Below are 26,480 nucleotides of genomic sequence, written 5' to 3'. Positions count from 1 at the left end.
TCAACAGTGAAAAATATGGGTTGTTTATGAATTTGAAGGACCAATAAAAAGGGATAAAATAATGTTGGTGCTGTATTTTAGGCCGGTAGTAACCACCACAGGGTGTCCATTCAGAACACGTGAAAGCAGTAGTTCCAGTTCAAGGGTTTTTTAATTAATTTTTTATTTCACCTTTATTTATCCAGGTAGGCCAGTTGAGAACAAGTTCTAATTTACAACTGTGACCTGGACAAGATAAAGCAAAGCAGTGCGACAAAAAACAACAGCACAGAGTAACACATGGGATAAACAAAAGTACAGTCTATAGCACAATAGAAAATCTATATACAGTGTGTGCAAATGGAGTAAGGAGGTAAGGAAATAAATAGGCCAATAGTCGCGAAGTAATTACAATTTAGCAAATGAACACTGGAGTGATAGATGTGAAGATGATGATGTGAAAGTAGAGATACTGGTGTGCAAAAGAGCAAAAAAGGAAATAAATAGGCCAATAGTGGCAAAGTAATTACAATTTAGCAAATGAACACTGGAGTGATAGATGTGCAGATGATGATGTGAAAGTAGAGATACTGGTGTGCAAAAGAGCAAAAAAGGAAATAAAAACAATATGGGGATGAGGTAGAAAGTTGGATGGGCTATTTACAGGTGGGCTGCTCAGATAGCTGATGCTTAAAGTTAGTGAGGGAGATATGTCTCCAACTTCAGCGATTTTTGCAATTCGTTCCAGTCACTGGCAGCAGAGAACTGGAAGGAAAGGTGGCCAAAGAAGGTGTTGGCTTTGGGGAAGACCAGTGAGATATACCTGCTGGACCACGTGCTATGGGTGGGTGTTGCTATAGTGACCAGTGAGCTGAGATAAGGCGGAGCTTTACCTAGCAAAGATATATAGATGACCTGGAGCCAGTGGGTTTGGCGACTAATATTTCGCCAAACGAGAGCATACAGGTCGCAGTGGTGACCTGTATGCTCAGCATTGTGATAGACTGTGTCCAGTTTGTTGAGTAGAGTGTCGGAGGTTATTTTGTAAGTGACATCGCCGAAGTCGAGGATCGGTAGGATAGTTGAATGAAGATCCACATACACACATACAACACCACTCTCTCTGATCCCAGCCTGCCAGCTTAGTGGATTCTGCCACTAGCATAGTCAGTGTAGTCAGCTCAGCTATCCCCAATGAGATAGTGTCTGTGTCTCAATTCCTGTCAATAGGGTTACTTAATGTTAGATCCCTCACTTCCAAGGCAGTCATAGTCAATTAACTAATCACTGATCATAATCTTGATGTGATTGGCCTGACTGAAATGTGATTGGTCTGATACATTTACTGTGTTAAATGAGGTCTCTCCTCCTGGTTACACTAGTGACCATATACCCTGCGCATCCTGCAGAAGCGGAGGTTTACATGCCTCCTGGGCCATATACAGCGTTCCTCACTGAGTTCCCTGAATTCCTATCGGACCTTGTAGTCATGGCAGATAATATTCACTTTTTTTTTTTTTTGGTGACTTTAATATTCACATGGAAAAGTCCACAGACCCACTCCAAAAGGCTTTCGTAACAATCATCAACTAAGTTTTGTCCAACATATCTCCGGACCTACTCATTGCCACAGTCATACCCAGGATCTAGTTTTGTCCCGTGGAATAAATGTTGTGGATCTAAATGTTTTTCCTCATAATCCTGGACTATCGGACCACCATTTTATTACGTCCGCAACAAATTATCTGCTCAGACCCCAAGCAAGGATCAGCAAAAGCTGTGCTATAAATTCCTAGATGCCCTTCCAGACTCCCTCCACCTACACAAGGACGCCGGAGTACAAAAATCGGTTAACCACCTAACTGAGGATCTTCATTTAACTTTGCGTAATAGCCAAGATGCAGTTGCACCCCTAAAAACAAAAAAACATTTGTCACAAGAAATTTGCTCCCTGGTATACAGAAAATACCAGAACCCTGAAACAAGCTTCTAGAAAATTGGAAAGGAAATGGCGCTCCACCAAACTGGAAGTCTTCCAACTGGCTTCAAAAGAAAGTACCATGCAATATTGAAGAGTCCTCACTGCTGCTCGATCATCCTAATTTTCAAACCTAATTGAAGAGAATAAGAACAATCCAACAAGCTAACTAAAAAGCAACATTCAACAAGAGAGGATAGCTTTCACTTCAGCAGTGATAAATTAATGAACTTCTTCGATGAAAAGATCATGATCATTAGAAAGCAAATGATGGCCTCTCACTTTGAATCTGCGTATTTCTCCAAAGCTCAGTTGTCCCGAGTCTGCACAGAACTGCCAGGACCTACTGTAGGATCAATGGAGACACTCAAGTTTTTTAATCCGGCATCTCTTGACACACTCATGAACATATTCATGGCCTCTAAACCATCAAGTTGCATACTGGACCCTATTCCAACTAAACTACTGAAAGAGATACTTCCTGTGCTTGACACTCCTATGTTGAACATAATAAATGGCTCTCTACCACCGTATGAGTCCCAACTCACTAAAAGTGGCAGTAATAAAGCCTCTCTTGAAAAAGCCAAACATTTACCCGGAAAGTGTAAAACAACTATCAGCCTATATCAAATCTCCCACCTCTCAGAAAAAAGATAAATAATTCATACAACATGCTTCAGTCTGGTTTTAGACCCCATCATAGCACTGAGACTGCACTCGTGGAGGTGGTAAATTACCTTTTAATGGCGTCAGACCAAGGCTCTGCATCTTTCCTCGTGCTCCTAGACCATAGTGCTGCTTTTGACATCATCGATCATCACATTCTTTTGGAGAGATGAGAAACCCTACTTGGTCTAGACGGACAAGTTCTTGCCTTGTTTTCGATCTTATCTGTTGGAAAGATATCAGTTTGTCTCTGTGGATGGTTTGTCCTCTGACAAATCAATTGTACGTTTCGGGGGTTCCTCAAGGTTCCGTTTTAGGACCACTATTGTTTTCACTATATATTCTACCTCTTGGTGATGTCATTCTGAAACACAATGTCAACTTTCACTGCTATGCGGACGACACACAACTGTACATTTCGATGGAACATGGTGAAGCACCAAAATTGCCTACCCTGGAAGCCTGTGTTTCAGACATAAGGAAGTGGATGGCAGCACATGTTTTACTTTTAAACTCAGACAAAACGGAAATGGTATTTCTAGGTCCCAAGAAACAATGAGATCTGCTGTTGGATCTGACAATTAATCTTGATAGTTGTACAGGCGTCTCAAATAAAACTGTGAAGGACCTCGGCGTTACTCTGGACCCTGACGTCTGTTTTGATGAACATATCAAGAATATTTCAAGGACAGCTTTTTTCCATCTTCGTAACATTGCAAAAATCTGAAACGTTGCAATGCTCTACTATCCCGCTACCCGGATAAAGCACTAAATAAACTTCAGTTAGTGATAAACACGGCTGCTAGAATCCTAACTATAATCAAAACATTTGATCATATTAGTCCAGTGCTAGCCTCTCTACATTGGCTTCCTGTTAAGGCTAGGGCTGATTTCAAGGCTTTACTGCAAATCTGCAAAGCATTACATGGGTTTGCTCCTACCTACAGTATGTCTCCAATTTGGTCCTGCCGTACATACCTACATGTACGCTATGGTCACAAGACGCAGGCCTCCTTATTGTCCCTAGAATTTCTAAACAAACAGCTGGAGGCAGGGCTTTCTCCAATAGAGCTCCATTTTTACGGAATGATGTGCCTATCCATGTGAGAGATGCAGACTATGTCTCGATCTTTAAGTCTTTACTGAAGAGTCATCTCTTTAGTAGGTCCTATGATTGAGTGTAGTCTGGTCCAGGAGTGCGATGGTGAACGGCAAGGCACTGGAGCGACGAACTGCCCTTGCTGTCGCTGCCTGGCCGGCTCCCCTCTCTCCACTGGGATTCTCTGCCTCTGACCCTATTACGGGGGCTGAGTCACTGACTTACTAGTGCTCTCCTATTAGCCACAGACGTGATCTTCCTGTCCGGTTTTGCGCCCCCTCAGGCTTGTGCGGTGGAGGAAATCTTTGTGGGCTATACTCAGCCTTGTCTCAGCATAGTAAATTGGTGGTCTGTTGATATCCCTCTAGTGGTGTGGGGGCTGTGCTTTGGCAAAGTGGGTGGGGTTTAATCCTGCCTGGTTGGCCCTGTCCGGGGGTATCGTCGGACGGGGCCACAGTGTTCCCCGACCCACCCCTGTCTCAGTCTCCAGTATCTATGCTGCAATAGTCTATGTGCCAGGGAGATATGGTCAGTCTATTATATCTGGTGTAATTCTCCTGCCTTATCTGTTGTCCTGTGTGAATTTAAGTATGCTTCCTCTAATTCTCTCTCTCTTCCCCTCTCTCTTTCCATCTCCTCCCAGAGGACCTGAGCCCTAGGATCATGCCTCAGGACTACCTGGCCTGATGACTCCTGGCTCTCCCCAGTCCACCTGGTCGTGCTGCTGCTCCAGTTTCAACTGTTCTGCCTGCGGCTAGGGAACCCTAACCTGTTCACCGGATGTGCTACCTTGTCCCGGACCTGTTGTTTTCAACTCTCTCTCTCTACCGCACCTGCTGTCTCAACCTCTGAATGCTCGGCTATGAAAAGCCAACTAACATTTACTCCTGAGGTACTGATCTGTTGCACCTTCTACAACCGCTGTGATTATTATTTGACCCTGCTGGTCATCTATGAATGTTTGCACATCTTGAAGAACAATCTGGCCTTAAATGGCCATGTACTCTTATAATCTCCACCCAGCACAGCCAGAAGAGGACTTGCCACCCCTCAGAGCCTGGTCCCTCTCTAAGTTCCTTCCTAGGTTCCTGCCTTTCTAGGGAGCATGCGAAATAGTAATGCATTCCAGATGACAATGCCAACGCTGATGCTAACGCTAGCGGGAGTATGCAAGCTAGCTAACTAGCAAGTTCAACACAAATGGTACATATTTACAACAGACACTATTTAGCTCCAAACAACAAGGCATCAGGATTTTGGCACTTACATTTAGCAGCACGCACAATAAACATCAGAAAGAAAAGCCATTTATTCTAAGGAGGTAGAATAAGCAGGAGAGAAAAACAGGCTGGTCATCAGAATGGAAACTACAGACTGCCTGAGGCCCTGCCTGGGTGGGTATTACGCTAAGTCTTGGGGAAAAGGGCTGCTGATTGGCTAATACAATTATGATGATTGGCGTGACCTTATTGCAATAGGAAAACCAAAATTAAAGTTAGGGTCTAGGAAAGGAGATGAGCTGGCCGTTTTTACAGACAGATTTTCACCAGTCTAATGTCCATTGCTCATGTTTCTTGGCCTAAGCAAGTCTCTTCTTCTTATTGGTGTCCTTTAGTAGTGGATTCTTTGCATCAATTCAACCATGAAAGGCCTGATTCACACATTCTCCTCTGAACAGTTGATGTTGAGATGTGTCTGTTACCTGAATTCTGTGAAGCATTTATTTGGGTTGCAATCTGAGGTGCAACTTATCCTCTGAATGAACTTATCCTCTGCAGCAGAGGTAACTCTGTGTCTTCCATTTCTGTGGCTGTCCTCATAAGAGCCAGTTTCATCATAGCATTTCATGGTTTTTGCGAGTGCACTTGAAGAAACTTTCAAAGTTCTTGAAATGTTCCTTATTGACTTATGTCATAAAGTAATGATGAACTGTCATTTCCTTTGCTTATTTGAGCTGTTCTTGTCATAATATGGACTTGGTCTTTTACCAAATAGGGCTATCTTCTGTATGCCCCCCCCCCACCCACCTTGTCACAACACAACCGATTGGATCAAATGGATTAAGAAGGAAAGAAATTCCACAAATTAACGAGGTACACCTGTTAATTGAAATGCATTCCAGGTGACTACCTCATGAAGCTGGTTGAGAGAATGACAAGAGTGTGCAAAGCTGTCATCAAGGCAAAGGGTGGCTACTTTGAAGAATCTCAAATGTAAATATTTTATGATTTGTTTAACACTTTTTTGGTTACTACAGTGGTTCCTCCTTTAAGAGTTGCGTCATACTGCGGCACACCCCGCGTGCTGCTGCAGCATTCTGTGGCACGTCATTTAATTCTCAGCCATTTCTTCTGTTAATGCAAGTTATTGCTAGTTTGACCACCAGAGGGCATCTTTGAGAAGCATTTGATAGTATTCCGTATTGGCATTACCAGAGAATTTTAAACCTTTTTTGTAATAACATAGTACATGGGATTGATTTTAAGAAATTTGGCTTAACTAATTTGATTAATAGTCAATTTGATTAATTGTCAGTTTGTAAATTCAGACCGTTTCGCTCTCGGGGGGCACACTGGACGTTAGGGCCGAGGAGTATGGTTAATTTGAGCGTTCTGGCCTTATAACGGCAGTCAAGCGCCTAAGCTAATGTTGGCTAGCTACTTCCAGACACAAATGAGATGACTCTGACCATTTTACTCGCCCTAGCAGAGCTGGTAAGGCCGTTTTCGTGTTAACCAGAGTGTTGGTGACTGTAAATGTGCTGCTGGAAACAATTTAATTACGTTTTTTCCCGGTGTTGACTGACACCGGCCATATTCATCGGGTGTTGAGCGCTCGTAAAATAATTATTCTGCACTCTGGTACACAGACGAGAGTGCTCTGAAATCTGTGTAGATAGTAGGCTGGACACATTACATTTTTAACAACGTTCTTTTCTGATAAAAACGAGTTCATTGCATCCGCCGTGGAGCCCAGTTTCTTATTATGACCATATTTCCCAGCTGCTTGCCTTCGTTTTGACGAAATCGCTAAAACACAGGCCTTATTTTAGTGCATTTTTCACCCTGCCAGCACCTATTAGTTCTATTGAGCACCATGGCACCAACTCGCCTTCCGAACGTTCTATTCCCAGCTTATTGTTCAATGCCACGATGCCTGCTTCGCTATTGTTGGCAATGAGACCTGCTCACATTGTTTTATAGTTAAAATGTAAACAACAAAAATAATATTGGAAGTCTGTGGTCTTCCCATTGTTTCCTATGGGGGAAATATAGGCATGTCTGTCTATTTCGCCAAATATCTCACAATGTGTATATTTAGATTTTTTCAAGTCGGGTGTAACCGATGTGAAATGGCTAGCTAGTTAGCGGGGTGCGTGCTAATAGAGTTTCAATCGGTGACGTCACTTGCTCTGAGATCTTGAAGTAGTTGTTCCCTTCGCACTGCAAAGGTCGTGGCTTTTGTGGAGCGATGGGTAATGATACTTCGAGGGTGGCTGTTGTCTATGTGTGCAGAGGGTCCCTGGTTCGATCCCAGGTAGGGACGAGGAGAGGGACGGAAGCAAAACTGTAACACGGGCACAATTTTAATCAGGAGAAACTCCTCTTTGTAATTATGTAAGTCTGGGCAGCGAGCTCGTTTGTTATCGATCGCTAGATGAGAAATAGACCTTTTTTATTTTTACCATACTTTTTCATTACGCAGACATAAGCACAGTTGCCACCATCGAGGTGCGGATGTTTACTTTCTACACGTTGTTTTTTTCCAGTTTCGTCCGACGAACAGATTGTAGTTGGTAAAATAAAAAGATAATTCTAAGCATCACTCCAGTCAAAAACCTGGCCGTGCTGTTGCTCCAGTTTCAACTGTTCTGCCTGCGGCTACGGAACCCTGACCTGTTCACCGGACGTGCTACCTGTCCCAGACCTGCTGTTTTCAACTCTCTAGAGACAGCAGGAGCGGTAGAGATACTCTGAATGATCGGCTATGAAAAGCCAACTGACATTTACTCCTGAGGTGCTCACCCTCGACAACCACTGTGATTATTATTATTTGACCCCGCTGGTCATCTATGAACATTTGAACATCTTGGCCATGTTCTGTAATAATCTCCCCCGGGACAGCCAGAAGAGGACTGTCCACCCCTAATAGCCTGGTTCCAATCTAGGTTTCTTCCTAGGTTCTGGCCTTTCTAGGGGGTTTTTCCTAGCCACCGTGCATCTACATCTGCATTGCTTGCTGTTTGGGGTTTTAGGCTGGGTTTCTGTTCAACACTTTGTGACATCAGCTGATGTAAGAAGGGCTTTATAAATAAATTTGATTGATTGATTTGATTGAAAACAGGCTCTGCGAACCTTCGATTCCATTAATTTGCTATGGGCTCGCGCTAGTGTTCCAGTTTAGCCAACATTCTTAAGCCGTTTTCAGCCTTGTGTGAATTTTGACTCGTTGCATTGTCCAGCCTATAGATAGCCAGAACGAATTTACGAAAGCACCCGAGAATGTCCATTGAGAAAGCACAACGACTATACCATTTAGCTAAGCTAAGAATAACGACAATAATCAAGTCAATAAACATTGGGTAGTTAGATAGCCTATAGTTAATATACTGGTAAGTTTGATGTATAACTAGTAATGTTAGGTAGCTAGCTATATGTGAATTGATTGCCCCCATCTATCTTCTGAGCTCGTGCTACTAGGTGACCTAAACTGGGATATGCTTAACCCCCTGGCCATCCTACAATCTAAGCTTGATGCCCTCAATCTCACATAAATTATCAATGAACCTACCAGGTACAACCCAAAATCTGTAAACACGGGCACCCTCATAGATGTCATCCTAACTAACTTGCCCTCCAAATACACCTCTGCTGTTTTTATTCAAGATCTCAGCGATCACTGCCTCATTGCCTGCATCCATAATGGGTCTGAGACCAAACGACCACCCCTCATCACTGTCAAACGCTCCCTAAAACACATCTGCGAGCAGGCCTTTCTAATCGACCTGGCCGGGGTATCCTGGAATGACATTGACCTCATCCCGTCAGTAGATGATGCCTAGCTATTCTTTAAAAGTGCCTTCCTCACCATCTTAAGTAAGCATGCCCCACTCAAAAAATGTTGAACTAGGAATAGATATAGTCCTTGGTTCACTCCAGACCTGTCTGCCCTTGACCAGCACAAAAACATCCTGTGGCGTTCTGCATTAGCATCGAATAGCCCCCGTGATATGCACATTTTCAGGGAAGTTAGGAACAAATATACACAGGCAGTTAGAAAAGCTAAGGCTAGCTTTTTCAAACAGAAATGTGCACCCTGTAGTACTAACTCAAAAAACTTCTGGGACACTGTAAAGTCCATGGAGAATAAGAGCACCTCCTCCCAGCTGCCCACTGCTCTGAGGCTAGGAAACACTGTTACCACAGATAAATCCACTATAATTGAGAATTTCAATAAGCATTTCTCTACGGCTGGCCATGCTTTCCACCTGGCTACCCCTACCCCGGTCAACTGCCCGGCACCCTCCACAGCAACCCGCCAATGCCCCCACCATTTTTCCTTCACCCAAATCCAGATAGCTTATGTTCTGAAAGAGCTGCAAAATCTGGACCCATACAAATCAGCCGGGCTAGACAATCTGGACCCTCTCTTTCTAAAATTATCTGCCGAAATTGTTGTAACCCCTATTACCAGCCTGTTCAACCTCTCTTTCGTATCGTCTGAGATTCCCAAAGATTGGAAAGCTGCCGCGGTCATCCCCCTCTTCAAAGGGGGTGACACTCTAGACCCAAACTGCTACAGACCTATATCTATCCTACCCTGTCTTTCTAAGGTCTTCGAAAGCCAAGTCAACAAACAGATTACCAACCATTTCGAATCCCACCGTAACTTCTCCGCTATGCAATCTGGTTTCAGAGATGGTCATGGGTGCACCTCAGCCACGCTCAAGGTCCTAAACAACATCATAACCGCCATCGATAAGAGACATTACTGTGCAGCCGTATTCATCGACCTGGCCAAGGCTTTCAACTCTGTCAATCACCACATTCTTATTGGCAGACTCGACAGCCTTAGTTTCTCAAATGATTGCCTCGCCTGGTTTACCAACTACTTTTCTGATAGAGTTCAGTGTGTCAAATCGGAGGGCCTGTTGTCCGGACCTCTGGCAGTCTCTATGGGTGTGCCACAGGGTTCAATTCTCGGGCCGACTCTCTACTCTGTATACATCAATGATGTTGCTCTTGCTGCTGGTGATTCTCTGATCCGCCTCTACGCAGACAACACCATTCTGTATACTTCTGGCCCCTCTTTGGACACTGTTTTAATGCCATTCAGACTTGAAGTTAATACAACAGCTATGATAGCTGAGTTTCATAGATTGGTATAAATATTAGTTCAGAACCTAACGTTTTTGGATCCATACACAGATCGGCTACATACTGTAGCTAGCTACACATCCATAGGCATACAGTTATTTTTATCCTCCTCTACACAATAAGCAAGTAAATAGTTAGCAACCTACATTGAACTACTTCAGCTGCATTGCAAGGCAAGCTTACTCAATTGTACATTCAATTTGCAGTAAATGCTTTAGCTAGCTAGATACTTTACATCCACTGTTTCACAAGATGACAGCCTGGTATGCTGGTTTTCTCAGGAATCCCTAAAGCATTAAACAACACGAATTACAAATTCATTATCCTAACACCAGCTAGATGACTAATATTAGCTAGTCAGATAACTTGCTAAATAGCGATTTTTGTAAATTAACTTTATGACAAAAGAATATGCACAAATGTTTGTCTCTACATTAACTAACATATTCCTCTCAATTGTACATTTTTTGCTTGACTCGTTATGACATTATAACAACTTACATCTGGTTCCACCGTAATGTTTTGTCAGCCATCTTTGTTGAAGCCACAAGGCAAGGGTGGCTCACGTCAAAATTCATCATTGGAACCACTCAATATGATTGGTCATATAAAAACCTAAAAAAAGACCCAAATGCATAGTGAGTGCTCTAACTCCCGCTTGTGGTGGTCTGGAGCAATGAAGCCGTGACGCTGGGTAACCCTGAGTCCCGCGGTGGAAGCTCACAACTTTTAAAGGAGGAACCACTGTACTTGATTCCATATGGGTTATTTCATAGTTTTCATGTCTGACGGGTCGCCACTGGTTCAGGACAAGTTTATTACTAGCCACCCATTCAAAAACTGACTACAACTCTTTGTTTATGGTTGCAGTGATTTTACTAGCTGTGGTTGTTGATGTGTATACTGTTGAATCATCAGCGTACATAGACACCAGGCTTTGTTTAAAGCTAGTGGTAGATCATTAGTAAAAATAGAGAACAGTAAAGGGCCAAGACAGCTGTCTTGCGGAATACCACACATTACATGATTTACATTACAGAAGCTTCCATTAAAGAAAACCCTCTGTGTTCTATTAGACAGATAGCCCTCAACCCATGATATGACAGAGGACGTAAATCCATAACACACACATTTTCCATAATAGATGATGGTCAATAATATCAAAGGCTTCACTGAAATCTAACAATACAGCTCCCACAATCTTATTATTATCAATTTCTTTCAGCCAATCATCAGTAATTTGTTTCAGTGCACTACATGTTGAGTGCCCTTCCCTATAAGCATTGTGAAAGTCTGTTGTTAATTTGTTCACAGAGCAATAGCATTGTATCTGGTCAACAAAAAAATAATTCTCCAAAAGTTTGCTAAGAGCAGGCAGCAAGCTGATTGGTCAGCTGTTTGAACCAGTTATGGGTGCTTTACCATTCTTGGGTAGGTCTGAGGACAAACACTTTTCCCCAGGCTCAGATTAAAGACATGACAAACATGAGATCTAGAATGAATAGAACAGGCGCTCCTATAGAACTGTTTTCCACACACATAACTATGTGTAGCTTACTTGGACACCGGATCCCCACATTTCCCACTCTCCCACCCTGAATAGCCTGAAGCCACAGGGCTGTTCTCGCAGGCTGTATTTGCCTACATGGGAGCATTGAGAAACATAGGTCGGGATTTTATGTATTTTAACCTGGTTACATGTAGCCTACATTGAACAGCACAGCAGCTTTTCTGCATGTTCTGTTATTTCTGTACAAAAACAATCCACAACGAAGTTGGCTCTTTTACAATGGAGGGCAATATGAAAGAATGTTGGTTTTCCCCAATTTGTGGGCGTGGTCAATGGGAATTCCTTATTATGAATATCGACTCGGAGTATTCAAGTTAATGATGGCATAATGGGTGGACTAGCGGCCATTGCGAGTGTACCCATAGGAGCAAAGCAGGAAGTAAAATATGTGCTAAAATATGTGCTGTGATTTGTTGATTCAACTCAACTCACATAACCAAAAATACATTCCATTGCATGAGCCACATCAGTTAACATCCTTTGAATGAACATTCTACATTACCATGGGAATTATTGTATCACAATACCAGGCAGCCATTGCGAGAGCACGCCTGAGTTTACCAGTCAAATTGCAAGGGTTAGAGGTTCCAAACCCATTATTTTCATTCTATTTCTATGTGTGCTGCTTCTGCATTGTGGGGGGTGTTTCCTAGGCAACTGAAGACTTGTTTTCTTGTTTCAGCAAGGAGCAACAAAGTGTCATCATGTTGTTAAGAATCCATGTAACGGCAGAAACAGACACAACCGCAAGAATGCCTGGCTTTCCTGTCTTCAGTCAGCTGTTCGGTCCACAATTATTTAAAAAAAAAATTCATTAACGGTTATGGTGGTTATTTTCTTCTCATGATGGCCTTCATCCATAACTGTTGGTTACACACACACACACACACACACACACACACACACACACACACACACACACACACACACACACACACATTCCCATGCTGCTAGCACAAAGTTGGCACAAAGAACAAAGATGGCACACTGGAACCATAAACAGCATACTGAGCATCCTCTATAATATCCTTTCTCTTTTCTCTGTTTGGTTTTAAACAGGAGGAATGCCAACCCCAGCACTTCCAAGGGTGATTTTTCAACACTCTAATACAAACGTGACAAGCAGGGCAAGAGGGGTGGGAAGATGAGGGAGGGAGCAAGGAATACAGCCAGGGCTGCGAGCAGTGAATAGCTGACATTCCAGTACCTGGCCTAACCTCGGAAGAGTGACCTGCGAGGATTACCTGAACCATATCCCTTTGCCCCGCCCATCAGCTGTCAGAGCTGGGCATGAAACTGAAGAGGCACAGAGATAGAGAATCCTCATTCACAAAGCAGGGAGGGAGAGGGAGGGAGGAATCACTCTGGTGAGAAGGAGGGGTGGGGGGAGATTGAAACAACAAGCCTGAGTGCTCCAAAACATTGTTAATATTGTAAGCGGACAGACTACTGTATGTTGGGGTATGAGAGAATGCCGAAAGCCGAAATGCCATAATGTACATCTCGAAGCTGTCAGGGAAAAATCACTTACAAACAGCAATGGGATTGAGGATGAGAGGGGAGTAAGTTCAAAAACATTGTAAATATTGTGAGTTAACTATAGACTACATGGACAAGGCATTTCTGCAACTGTTACAGTAAGTAAAACTGCCATATATCGTAAAGGAGAATCAGACTGTCTTTCCTTTGATCTGCCACACACTAGGGTATACAGTATACACACAAACACGTATGCATACGCAATAACATACCAACACACATTAACAAGCGCACACACACACAACCACACATAAAGACATGCACACACCCACACCATGCTAAATTGCTACCCCTTTGGCCAACTGCACCTCATACATGCGCTCACAAACAGCAATGCTTCAACTCCAACTTCCCCAGCGCAAACTCTCTGGACTGTAACTCAGCCTCAATGTTATCTCTTAAGTCTCTCACACACTGCCGAACCATAGAAACACTCAACTTTGGCTGACAGTAGCATACTACTCACTATCTCTTACACAATAATAATAGCTCTAACTCACAAACACTCTCTTTGCAGCACTTTCTGGGCCAAATATAACTATGTTATATTCTTTATGGAAAATTTGAATGGCAGTTAGAATTCTGTGAGCAAACTCATGAGTCTACAGATGTGGAATCTTAATTTGATCCAGTCCTTTCCACAGCATTTTTCCTGCACCACAGGAAATGCAAATGAGCATCATATTGGATTAACAACAAATACTCATCCATGCATTAGACCATGAACATTCAACACGCCACTACAAGGACCATTGCAGAAAAAAGTTGGAGAGTGAATAACTACATGAAGGTCAATCATTGACCTTTCAAACTGCGCACCGATAACTCTCTCTAACGCTCTTCATCTCAATCCCTTTTTTCACTTTCACTGCCTCCTATTTTGATTGATGATCAGTCAAATTTGCTGTCTGTATACTTTTATTTTTCAATCAACAACTGTCTATCTATTTAACTGTGCAAAGTGATATGATACTAATGTGATACTAAAGTGATAGTATACAAACACAAAGTCACACACATGCAGAGACACACATATGTTGTACGTTTAAACCTTAAGTAGCTGCGCATGACAAGGTAATTAAACACACACCAAACTGTTATACACCCCAAACCGTGGGAAGGCAAACCTGTCACACACATTCAGAGAAATCACACACATCACACACACACAAATGCCATATATGCTCTAATACAAACATGATCTCAGTCCCACACTCCAGCACATATGTAGGCACACACAACAAATTCTGAGACCTCAAAAACCGGTCATAGAATCCTTGCTCACCTTGCGAGCTGCACACCAACTCCTCCAAGTTCCAATGCGTGTGGAGTGTAAGTCTCTCTTCCCTGGTCCGTTCCACTCTCTCCCTCTCGTTCCCTCTTCTCATCCTATACTCATCGCGTGGCTCTTGTTACACTCCACTGCTGGGAGAGAGGGAAGAAGGGAGGGAGAGAAGGAGGGAGGGACGTAGGAAAAGAGGGACAAGTGAGTCCTGCCCAGACTGATGTGTGAAGCTCACGAAAACACGCTGGAGAGAGAAAGAATTTGGAGTGCTTCACTCAAAATCTCTCTATTTCTCGCCCCACTGCCCTCTTCTTCTCTTCTCTCCATTTATTCTTCTTAATCTGTACTTTTCCCTCTTGGTTCCCTCTCTCCACAGATCCTTGAAAGTCTCCCTCTATTCCCCCTCTTTCTCTCTCTCACTTTGGTGTGCAGCTGGCTCGATGAGGGACACACACCTGCCTACCTGCCCTGGTCTTATTAAAGTGGGGGATGATTTTCACTGTCTTCCTCTCACTCCTCCTCTTCTCCAGAAATTGTGATATAATGGGTGCACGGGTATAGTTTCCATAACTGTCTGAACACCGAATCATTAAAAGACGTACTATTTTCGGGGAAATGCATATGGAACTCTGTGGATGCCGTATCCACGGCATGTGTCATTGCGTAATACGGTCTCTCCTGCAGCTACGCACACATGCATGCACACAACCAGGCAAGCGCACTCACTCATACAAACACACACACACGTGTGCAGCGCACACACACCTGTCTTTAAGGTTTTATGGCCTTGACACTCTCTTTCCAGTGTGAAGAATGCCACTGTCTGATTGGCTGGTAACTGTGTCCATTAAACCTCAAACACGCTGGGACTCTCCTTATGGGTCATGACCTCGGAGGTAAAGCGAGGAAATGAAGAGGGGAAGAGGGAAGGAAAAGAAAGAGTATAGTGTAAGGACCTCTGTGTAACTTCATGGTTAGTAGCCTATTTCATTGTCAGAATGATAATCATTCTTCTTCCTCTTCTATATTCTCCCTCTTCTATATTCTTCTTTCATATTTTTCTTCTATATTATTTTTCTTCTTCTATATTCTCCCATCTTATACTTTTATATTCTTCCAACTCTACTATATTCTTCTTCTTCTTCTATATTCTTCTTCTTCTATATTCTTCTATATTCTTCTTCTATATTCTTCTTCTATATATATTTTCTATATTCTTCTTCTTCAACTATATTCTTCTATATTCTTCTTCTATATTCTTCTTCTATATATATTTTCTATATTCTTCTTCTTCAACTATATTCTTCTTCTTCTATATTCTTCTTCTTCTTCTTCTTCTATATTCTTCTTCTTCAACTATATTCTTCTTCTTCTATATTCTTCTTCTTCAACTATATTCTTCTATATTCTTCTTCTATATTCTTCTTCTATATATATTTTCTATATTCTTCTTCATCTTCTTCTACTTTTATATTTTTCCTATTCTACTATATTCTTCTTCTTCTTCTATATTCTTCTTCTATATTATTCAATATTCTTCTTCTTCTTAGGGCACTGAAAGGGGACTTAAAGAGAGAATATTCAAGAACATTCCAAAAGTAAAGAAAAAAAACACTTGGCCATCAGCACAAACCCTTCCCCTAACATCACATTCATACTGTGGATGAAAGCAAGACCTGATTACTGCTCACAGAATTACATTATTAGCACTTCATCCACATGATCATTCTATGAGGATCCATAGATTTATCCTCAGTTATCCGGATGTACATTATCAGTTCCAGTAATAGGGAATGACATGCTCTTCTTTTTGCCCAAACCTCCCCTCCTCTGTCACCCTCCTCCATTTCCCCACAGGATTAATAATGATGAGATCAGAGTGGGGAGACGACAGCAGGAATGGAAAGCAGTCTATGTTGGCCTGGCGTGTGATTCAGCAGTCAAATTATGAGAAAAATCCTGTTTACGGACAAGGGTCACTTGACTCCTCTCTCACGCCCACTCCCACCCAGTTCTGCAGATTATCAACTGCACGGCCCAGTCATGGACTCTGATCTGTTAAGGCCGCAACACTGATCCCCCAAAACAGCCCTACAGCAATCACAGCAGGGATTTGATGTCAAATAAAACTAAATTGTAATTGGTACACATATTTTGCAGATGTTATCGCAGTTGTAGCGAAATGCTTATTCTCCTAGTTCCAACAGCGTACCTAACAGTGGTGACGCTTCATTAAGGGCAGGTGAGGCAGAGCCCCACCTGTTTTGAGCCCCACCAGTTAGCTAACAATACAAATAAAATACAAATAATAATAATTATGTGCCTGTTTTGCATGTTATTTTGTCATTAATAGGTGTCACATCAATTTTCAAACAATGTAAATAAAATAAATAATTTAGTTAAAAAAGACCACTTACAAACATGGTCTCTTTAAGCTTTCTTGAGTAAGGCAGCTCCAAAATGCAGGTGTTTCAGCTTAGCTCAGTGCTTTCAGTTGTGGTGGGGCAGCCAGCAGAAAACAAGGAGCGTAAGGGTTGGTAATGTTCTCTAGTTGCGCCGTGATTGGCTCAGTGTTCTGTCTGTTCTGTGGACACTACGTCACCATAGAATCTACAGGCAGAGCTTGAAAATTCAAGCCCCCGATCCCAGGCTGTGTCACAGCCAGCTGGGACCAGGAGTCCCATGAGATGGCGAACAATTGGCCCAGCGTCGTCCGGGTTACGGGAGGGTTTGGCCAGCCGGGATGTCCTTGTCTCATCGTGCTCTAGCGACTCCCTGTGGCGGGCCAGGCGCCTGCAAGCTGACTTCGGTTGTCAGTTCGACAGTGTTTCCTCCGACACATTGGTGCGGCTGGCTTCCGGGTTAAATGAGCAGAGTGACTTGGGTCTGACCTTCGCCGAGTCCTTAGGGGAGTTGCAGCGATGAGACAAGATCGTAACTTCCAATTGCATATCACAAAAAAGAGGGTAACATCATGGGTCAGAAAATTTTGAACACATTGACCATGCTGTCAATACAGCATGACTTCTGCGGTGTTTAAAACAACAAGGAAAGCCCACAACAAGGAAAGCCGCGCCACCTTCCTGTTCAAGTAACAGCACAAGGTGAGTCCAAAAATGTATTGTGTGCTGCAGCATAAATGATGCAATAAGCCAGGGAGATATGTATACCTTAGCTAAGAAAGTAATACTAAGTATATGTTGTGAAGTAAGCTGTTAGTAGCCCATGTGTCTCACCCTAATAATGTGTTCCCTTTCCCCCTCATAACTTAGCCTACTGTTCTGACTTGATGGTGCACATGTAGCCTATAACCTGTTTTAGAGAAATGTAATATTGTAAGAGCTTTCATTGTCATGCCCCCTTTATTTATCCTATGGTTCTGACTTGCTGTACAAGGAGAATATTGTAAGAACGGCCCATGTTCTGCATTCTGACGCTGTACATTTCAAAAGTGTTGAACAAATAGTTATATTGACTATGTCCATCCAGCTCGCTCATTAATGTCTTAATCAAAATTGCCTCTCATCTGCTCGTCATTCCCTTGTGCCATAGTTTGTACATCTCAATTGTCAATAGATATCAGCTATGTTTTTTAAAAAGGCAGTAAATTAGGCTGAATTAACTGTTTCGCTGCCAGACATGGCTTCGCCGATAGCCAGGTGTAGCGGTGGTAAGGATTCACTCCATGGTGTTGAAAATAAAGCTCTGCTGTTAGGACAGCTTTATGTAGGCCCTAACAGTTTGTGGGCACCGTTTGTCACCATTATAGTGCAATAGATGTGTTGTTTTGTGTTATGTAGTGGCTTTGCTGGCATGCATCTAAACAAATTGGTTGAGTTTGCCCCACCAAGATTTACATGCTAAAATTGCCACTGGATACCGGGATGAATCTAATGTTGTTGTGAAAATGACAATTCACCAATATGTGCAGGAATTTGAAGCAGAGCCTGAGACAGATGGAGTGAGGCAGACATTTATAGACTCACTGTAATGTTATTGCCTGTTAAATTTCCTTTAGGCTAAATATATCCATGGGAAAAGTTTACTTCTACTTGGAGCTGTCTCCTTATACAACAATGAGTTTGCTTAAGAATGTTTACATAAGAAATAAAGATGCTTTCAAAATCCTGTTGGCCACTTTATAAAGAACTATGATGTAATGTTTCCATAGCAATCTGAGAGTGGACGTAGTGTTGCATCACCATAGTGATGGGATATTATTGTGATGAAATCTGGCCAAACAGTGGTCAAAGTGCACTCTACTTTATGGTTACCATGGCGATTACTCTTTAACTGTGGACAAGGTAATTTAATTATGTAATACTTCATTATATGGGGATGGATCAGGTCAATCCAGTCTGTGGTTTCTGTCAGATCCCGGTGCAGCAGTAAAAATCCTCCCCAGCACCACTTGCAGACAATTAAGGGTTCCACAGTGTGACAGGGTATATGCTGTGTGTGATGCTCAGTGTCTGCAACACCTGAGATAGACAGAGAAATCCCGTTAAAACAACAGGGTATGAAATACACAGCAGTTTATTCAATGTTTTTAATTAGTGGGGCAGGGTCAAACTCAAAACCATAGCGTGGTGTGAGATACAAAAAATGGCAGATGCATACTGTGTTTGTGTGTGTGTCCTTACTGCTATACTGTAGCCCTCATACAGTTTAACAAACATAGCACATGTGCAGGATGCACAGTCTGAGACAGAAATCCTCCCTCACAGCTTCTACTCCAACTCGGCCCTCTCTCTCTTTCTGACTCTGTCATTCAGAAACTCCATAGCTCTCCTCTAGGATCAGTCAGTCTCCCTTTGCTCTGGGAAATTCACACTTAAGATGTCTGCTGCTGCTGCTGCCGTCAACCTGGTCCTAGGGTAGTCAGCCGACTCAGCCCATTGCACCCTGGTGGCCTATTGCACTTTCATTTACCTCACAAAGATGTACATGCTAAAATTGCCACTGGTACCTAACAATAAAAAATAATACACCCAAATCCTCCAAATTTGAACGAAATTAAGAAATATCAGAACGAGCAATGTCAGAGTTCATAAATAAATATATACAGTGTGTACATATGATGGTGTGTATAGACATTATGGACAGTATATGAATATAAAAGGTATATACAGCAGTAGTTATAAAGGATAAAACTTGACAAGAATACAGAATATACACTGAGTGTACAAAACAATGACATCAATGACATAGACTGACTTAGACATAGACTGATCAGGTGAATCCAGGTGAAAGTTATGATCCCTTATTGATGTCACCTGAAACATGGATTGTATATGCATGCCATTCAGAGGGTGAATGCACAAGACCAAAGATTTAAGTGCCTTTGAACAGGCTATGGTAGTAGGTGCCAGGGGAACTGGTTTGTGTCAAGAACTGCAACGCTGCTGGGCTTTTCACGCTCAACCGTTTCCTGTGTGTATCAAGAATGGTTCACCACCCAAAGGACATCCAGCCAACTTAACACAACTGTGGGAAGCATTGGAGTCAACATGGGTCAGCATCCCTGTGGAACGCTTTTGACACCTTATAGTCTATACCCTTGCAGGCTATATGCATGCTGTCTGAATGTTTTCGTGTGGGTGCGCATGTGTGTGTTTGGCTGTTTTCGTGTATTCAAATGAACAAACACCAAAGCATGGATTTATGCAGAGTTATTTTCGGATACTAACCAGTTCCGTTGGCCGATCGGTGTATGGATCATTATTATAAATAAACAACATCTGTGTAGTTTGAGGAAGGAGGCGGATAACCTGGGCTGTCGTGATGTCTAAACAGATTATAATTTACACTGCTTTATGTGACCCCCAAGGAAAGGAGCACCGGGAGGAACATGGATTTATAATGGATAGTACACAGACACACACACACACACACACACACAGAGTGGAAACTCTCACTCATAGACACACACACTGACTGAGAGTGGAAACTCCACATGCTTCCAGTCGGTGACTTACGGTTGACTTACGGGCAAATGCAGGGGGTATGATGTATGGGGGAGGTGGGATGATGGTTTGGGGGGGGTGTAGTGGTGTACCAGCGTCACATTGGGCAACGAACATCGTTACTCACTAAGAATAATTTAGTCATCCATGGGATTCATACAGGATGTGCATACCTGACTGATACAAAACACACACACATTTGTTAATAAGGTGATAAAAGTTTTAACTTTGAATTGGGTCATAATAAGATTAAGATCACTCTATTTAACAAACTTAACGCAATGATCAATTTAAGCGCAGGCGGTAGAGCTATAGGTTCAAGGGTGTGTCAAAAATATTTCAGCTATTTTCATTATCGGTACACTTGCTGGCGTTGGTGCGAAAGGGCTGGGTTTTGCTGAATTAACTAGTTGCGGGTGTGTTGAGGCTTGGCCTCTCACTGGCCAATCAGAACGTGTATCATGGCGAAATATGTGGTTGCTTCAAGTTGTGTATTTACAGTCTTTTATGTATTGCCTTGGAATCAACTCCAATTACAATGTTAGTCCATTATAGTTTGTTATATGGCTTATAGTTTGTTAAATACCTTAACTTGAACCCATTTGCAGTCCACATTGTTTTAATTAATTGCATGGCTTCAATAGCATTCATACTGATATAGGGGCTAGGACTACTCTAAATTGCATTATGGCTGAGCATGTACATGCCAAACATTGTCAATAAGCAAGATTAAATTAATTATTAATAATGCCTTAAAAGATAAGGAATAATTATAATAAAATTCTAAACAAAATTAAACAAAGCTTGTTTTAAATAGGCTATGTCTGTTTTTTTTTTAAACAACAACAACAACAACAATAAATACATGTAAAATGTAATGATATCATAAAACCGCCAGGATAAAAAAAGACACGCATTGCTGTTGAACCAGCCTTCACTATAGTATGCCTAAGGGAGAGCTTGGGTTTTGACCATATGAAACGGAAAACAAGCCATTTTTACAGGTTACAGACAAGTTCTAAATATGAGATTCACCGGTATTCACCGAGGTTCTCATCTCTCGTTTCATGATGGGCATGGACACGCAGCCTACATCATGGATGGGTTTTAATGCACATCCAAAACGTGACCTACATGGCTAAAATTGTCACGCCCTGATCTGTTTCACCTGTTCCTGTGATTGTCTCCACCCCTCCAGGTGTCGCTTATTTTCCCCAGTGTATTTATCCCTGTGTTTCCTGTCTCTCTGTGCCAGTTCGTCTTGTATGTTTCCAAGTCAACCAGCGTTTTTCTCGTTCTCCTGCTTTTTGCATTCTCCTTTTTCTAGTCCTCCCGGTTTTGACCCTTGCCTGTTTCTGGACTTTGTACCCGCCTGCCTTGACCATGAGCCTGTCTGCCACTCTGTACCTCCTGGACTCTGATCTGGTTTTGACCTTTTGCCCTGTCCATGACCATTCTCTTGCCTACCCCTTTGGATTAATAAACATTGTAAGACTCCAACCATCTGCCTCCTGTGTCTGCATTTGGGTCTCGCCTTGTGCCTTGAGAAAAATAATGTGGGCCTTCCTACAATGCATAGATAAAAAGGGAATGTCAGCTCAGTGTTTAATTCCTCTCAAACCTGATATTTTAATAAAGCTTTGGTGATTAAGATTCATTTCCAAGTGGTCTCAGGAGCCAAACCCTTTATCAACAGTCAACTTTGCGATTGCATTGGGCAGACAAAAAATAAGCCTTAATTGAGGAGGCTATGCTTGGTTTTTAATCAAATAGAACAAAATGGGGAAAAAATATTAGTTTCTAAATTAGAAGTATACAGGCACCAAAAGCATATTAGGCTATTCTTGTTCCATGTGCATATGGGATCTGTGAGTCAGGGCTGGATAGGCTGTGTTTCCAATGTCAAAATGAATGTCATAACTAACTGTGTTACTGCTAAAACCAGCTTTTGGTTGGTCTTAAATATCACTGTGAGCGCTGCCAAAATTAGCACATTGTTTTTAAGTGCGGCAGTTTTTACATGACAAAATTGCTAACTAACGTGCATTTGACACTAGCGCCGCCTTATTGGGGGGGGGGGGGGGTTAAGTGCCTTGCTAAAGGGCACAACGACAGGCAATATAATTTAGGATTTGATACCAGCAACCCTCCAGTTGCCAGCTCATTTCACCCCAGATTTTACCAGTCGAATTAGGATTCGAACCGGCAACCTTCCGGTTGCTGGCTTGCCTTTCTGACAGCTAGGCTACCTGCTGCTCATGTTACATGTAGCTAATAGTATTTTTGTATTATGTATTATTTTAACTACAATCTCTACACTGCACCATGATAATGAAATTTATGGCATGAAAATATGTTCTAAACTACTGCCTTCATTAGTTGACTGTCAACATGTCCATAATATTTGACTAATAGCCAGTTGACTGAGGTGAATAACCTGAGGCCTTCTAACCTGTATGTTGTCACACATATTAATGAAAGAAAAACAGAGGGGGCATTGTGTGGCTGACACAATACAATGGATGGAGAACAGGGGGAAGGGGAAATTCTCTCTCTCTGTCTTTCTCTCTCTCTTCCCTTTCTCCCCTCTCTATTTCTCTTCCTCCCCCTCTACTTTTCTCTCTTTCTTTCTCACCCTCTTTCACTATGCCTTTTCAAGAGCCATATTCAACCATCTAAAACACTATCCCATGGCACAATGTTCATCCGGCTGTGGGTAGGCCTGGCAGACATACTTTATACAGACAGACATTTTAATTAATTTATGACACTAAACCAGACAGCACTCTCCTAAAAAATCTAAATAAATACACAGATCAACAATCACAGGCAGGTGTGGTGGGGAGAAGGCAGGTGATATGAGCAGTAAATGTCTCTGCATTCTCACACTCATTTTACATTTACATTTTCATTTGAATCAATTAGCACAGGGGTTTCCAAACCCGGTCCTGGGGCCCCCTGGGTGCACACTTTGGTTTTTGTCCTAGCATTAAACCGCTAATTCAAATATCCAACTCATCATCAAGCTTTGATTATTTGAATCAGCTGTGTAGTGCTAGGACAAAAACAAAAACGTGCCCCCTGATTTAGCAGATGCTCTTTTATTCAGAGCGATTTACATTTAGTGCAGTCACCTTAAGATAGCTAGGTGAGACAACATATCTCAATCATAGTAGGGGTGTGTATTGGAAGGGTTAACTACCTGGCCACAGGGCTCCTCTGAGTGTCTGTAGGTAGCACCATCAGGCTCCATGTTAGAAGATTGCTACTCATTTAATATGTTTGGGGAATGAGGAAGCAAAGACAGAAAGCAGATGAGTGGAGAGGTGAAGAAGTGAGGGAATGGGGAAGCAGATGAGTGGAAGAGTGTGTGCACTTATGAAGGCAGGCACGTATAAAGGCTGAGAGAAGGACAGAGGATGAGAATGGAGGGATAGAGCAATGAAGGAGCAGGGAAGGAGAGAACAGACAAGCGAGGGAGAAGTTAAGAAGTGAAATGGAAGAGGAGAGAAAGAAGTGAGAGTAGCAGTTTGCTCTAGTAGTTGTCTTGTAGTAAGCAGCAGCAGCATGTGTCCAACCATACATGGCAGCTACCCCTTGTTCCCTTATTTATTTTCTAGGCCCACCCTGGGACCCAGACCCAGGTAAAAGGCTGGCCCGGCCGAAGAAACACAATCTGGATCTGTTTAGAAAGAATATAACCGCTTTTTCTTTCTTTCTTTATTGCATTTGGAGTGAGGGATAAAGCAGTCCCATATGACCGGCTGTTTTTTTTTATTGTTCTTCAGTTATTAATTGAAAACAAACTGCAATCAATTGTACGGTTCATAGACCTGTTGGCCAGTAATGCCTGGATGGATGGATGGATGGATGGATGGATGGATGGATGGATGGATGGATGGATGGAGACTGGCTGGGAGGAACAGTAAATTCACAGAGACAGAAAGGGCGAGAGATGAGGTGACAGGCAGAAGGAGGCTTCACCAGTGCAGAGTCTGCTTTAATCAGAAGGCTTCGGTAGAATTGAGTTTCACAGTAGGGGATCAAGATGGCTCTTTAAGATGGATGTTCAAATGTAGCCTTGAAATAATGAAATATCTAGGCGGAGTGGAGTTCTATTATACTGTATTTAGTTTTTAAAATGAAGCAGAGTAATCATGTATTTCAATAAAGGTCTGAAGGGAAATAAGGTTAAATGAGGAGCACACGTGGTATATATGTCTATGATCATGTGAAATCAGACCAAGTACTGAGGGGAGAGGTACCTGTTTCTGTGTGTTCAACCTGTCCATCTGGAAGAACTCAAATCTATACCACCACAACCACAGTTTCATACACACATGTACATGATCATCTCCTCCACATACGCCACTTTCCCCATGATATCACAGACAAAATAATAATGAGAAATATAAACTGGCACCACTTCAAAACACCATATTCAAATATCTTTGGTTACATGAAGAAGCACGAAAACACAATTTCTGAAACAAAACAACCATGCAGTTCTAGCAAGGTCCATAAAACAGATCCAAAACAAAAACAAAGTCCTTGAATACTACCAAAAACCTCAGACAAAACATGCAGTCCCAAAATGGAAACATATTACTGAATCGTGACCTTACCGCACCTGTTGTTTGACTGTGTTTCCCAGTCAGACAACCCCCCACTGGGTTGGGACGGGATGGGATAGGGACAGGATGGGACGATGGAGGGGACACTAGGACTATATGTGGATCCTGCAGCCTGGACCACAGGGAGACAGAACAGGGGACCACAGACCACTGCCAAGGTTACAATTATCCCAAACAAAAGCAGGCCAACCTCTTCCCACTGAGCGGGACGCACGACAACAACAACACACTCCTAGAGCCAGCAGGACCAGCTACTAGTTCAGTGTGCCTACCTAGAACCCTAAGAATCACACACATACACGTACAAATGAACACACACACACCTGTAGACTCCGAGTCTTCTAAACACACATATGGTAGATGATTTATACGAATTGGCTTGACACATTGTTGAAGCACTGGCTCCATATCATACACCTAGGTAATTTACAGTGCTACTGTAAAACAGAGCTGACATCCACAGAAATAAACCTCTTAACAATAACATACTTAATCAAACTCCACTTACAGGATGTCATATAATCTAGAGCCCTTTAATCATTATTTACAAAACACTCCCAACCAACAACGCCGCTTCTCTTACATGTGAGTGCACACCTTCAACAGTTTAGTGGGCTAGAAGAAGACAGATATATGGTATTGGTGGTGTGAATTACTAGGAGGAAGCATGCAAGAGGCTGGAGCTGGCAGCCAATGGCATTCCTCAAGGCCCAGGGCCTGGTCTCCAGAAAGAGAGAGGGATGGGGAGGGGGGGAGAGAGAGAGAGAGAGAGAGAGATAGAGAGAGAGAGAGAGAAAGAAGAGAGAGAGAGAAGAGAAAGAAGAGAGAGAGAGAAGACAGACAGACAGACAGACAGACAGACAGACAGACAGACAGACAGACAGACAGACAGACAGACGAGGCAGACAGAGAGGCAGTTCTTACAGGGAGACGTTACAGTAATCGTGAGTAACACTGTATCTGTGTTTCAGTCACTGAGACCGTTATCAGGAGTGAGAAATGGCTTACTGCGAATTTGGGAGTAATCATATTTTGTGATTCCTCCCTTCCCATATTCCGGTAAGCAATTATAGGGTTGGATTCTTGTCATGTGAACCACCATCAGAGTATGAGTGTCGATCTATGATCAGTTTTGTCTTTTAGATCCCAATGAATGAATATGAATGCATGGACAGTGCTGCAACCTCATCGTTGTGGTGAAGCTGTTTTTAGTAATAAGAGGGGAATCCAGTCTGAGGTATATGTGAACCCTTGGCTCGTTTATTTACATTATGTCCCATACTCTTACATCGTATCTCCTCCCAGCTAGCACATGACACTCTGAGAATCATATGTTCCTTAGAGCTTGGTGAGAGAGTGGTTGTTATATGGCAAAAATAAAATCGAA

At 42.5% G+C, this 26,480-nt stretch overlaps 1 long non-coding RNA gene across 1 annotated transcript in view; it reads right to left on the bottom strand.

The window, feature by feature from the left end:
• The window catches only part of LOC115197357 (uncharacterized), a 445,749-nt gene that overhangs the window by 42,030 nt on the left and 377,239 nt on the right, over positions 1 to 26,480 (bottom strand). The window contains exon 5 of the long non-coding RNA XR_003879005.1: positions 14,494 to 14,633. This is a non-coding gene — a long non-coding RNA (uncharacterized LOC115197357). The remainder of the gene's footprint in view (positions 1 to 14,493; positions 14,634 to 26,480) is intronic.

The sequence above is a fragment of the Salmo trutta genome, chromosome 7 (genome assembly GCF_901001165.1).
Source record: "Salmo trutta chromosome 7, fSalTru1.1, whole genome shotgun sequence".
Taxonomy (NCBI): Eukaryota; Metazoa; Chordata; class Actinopteri; order Salmoniformes; family Salmonidae; genus Salmo; species Salmo trutta.
This window is presented reverse-complemented; position numbering and strand designations above follow the sequence as displayed.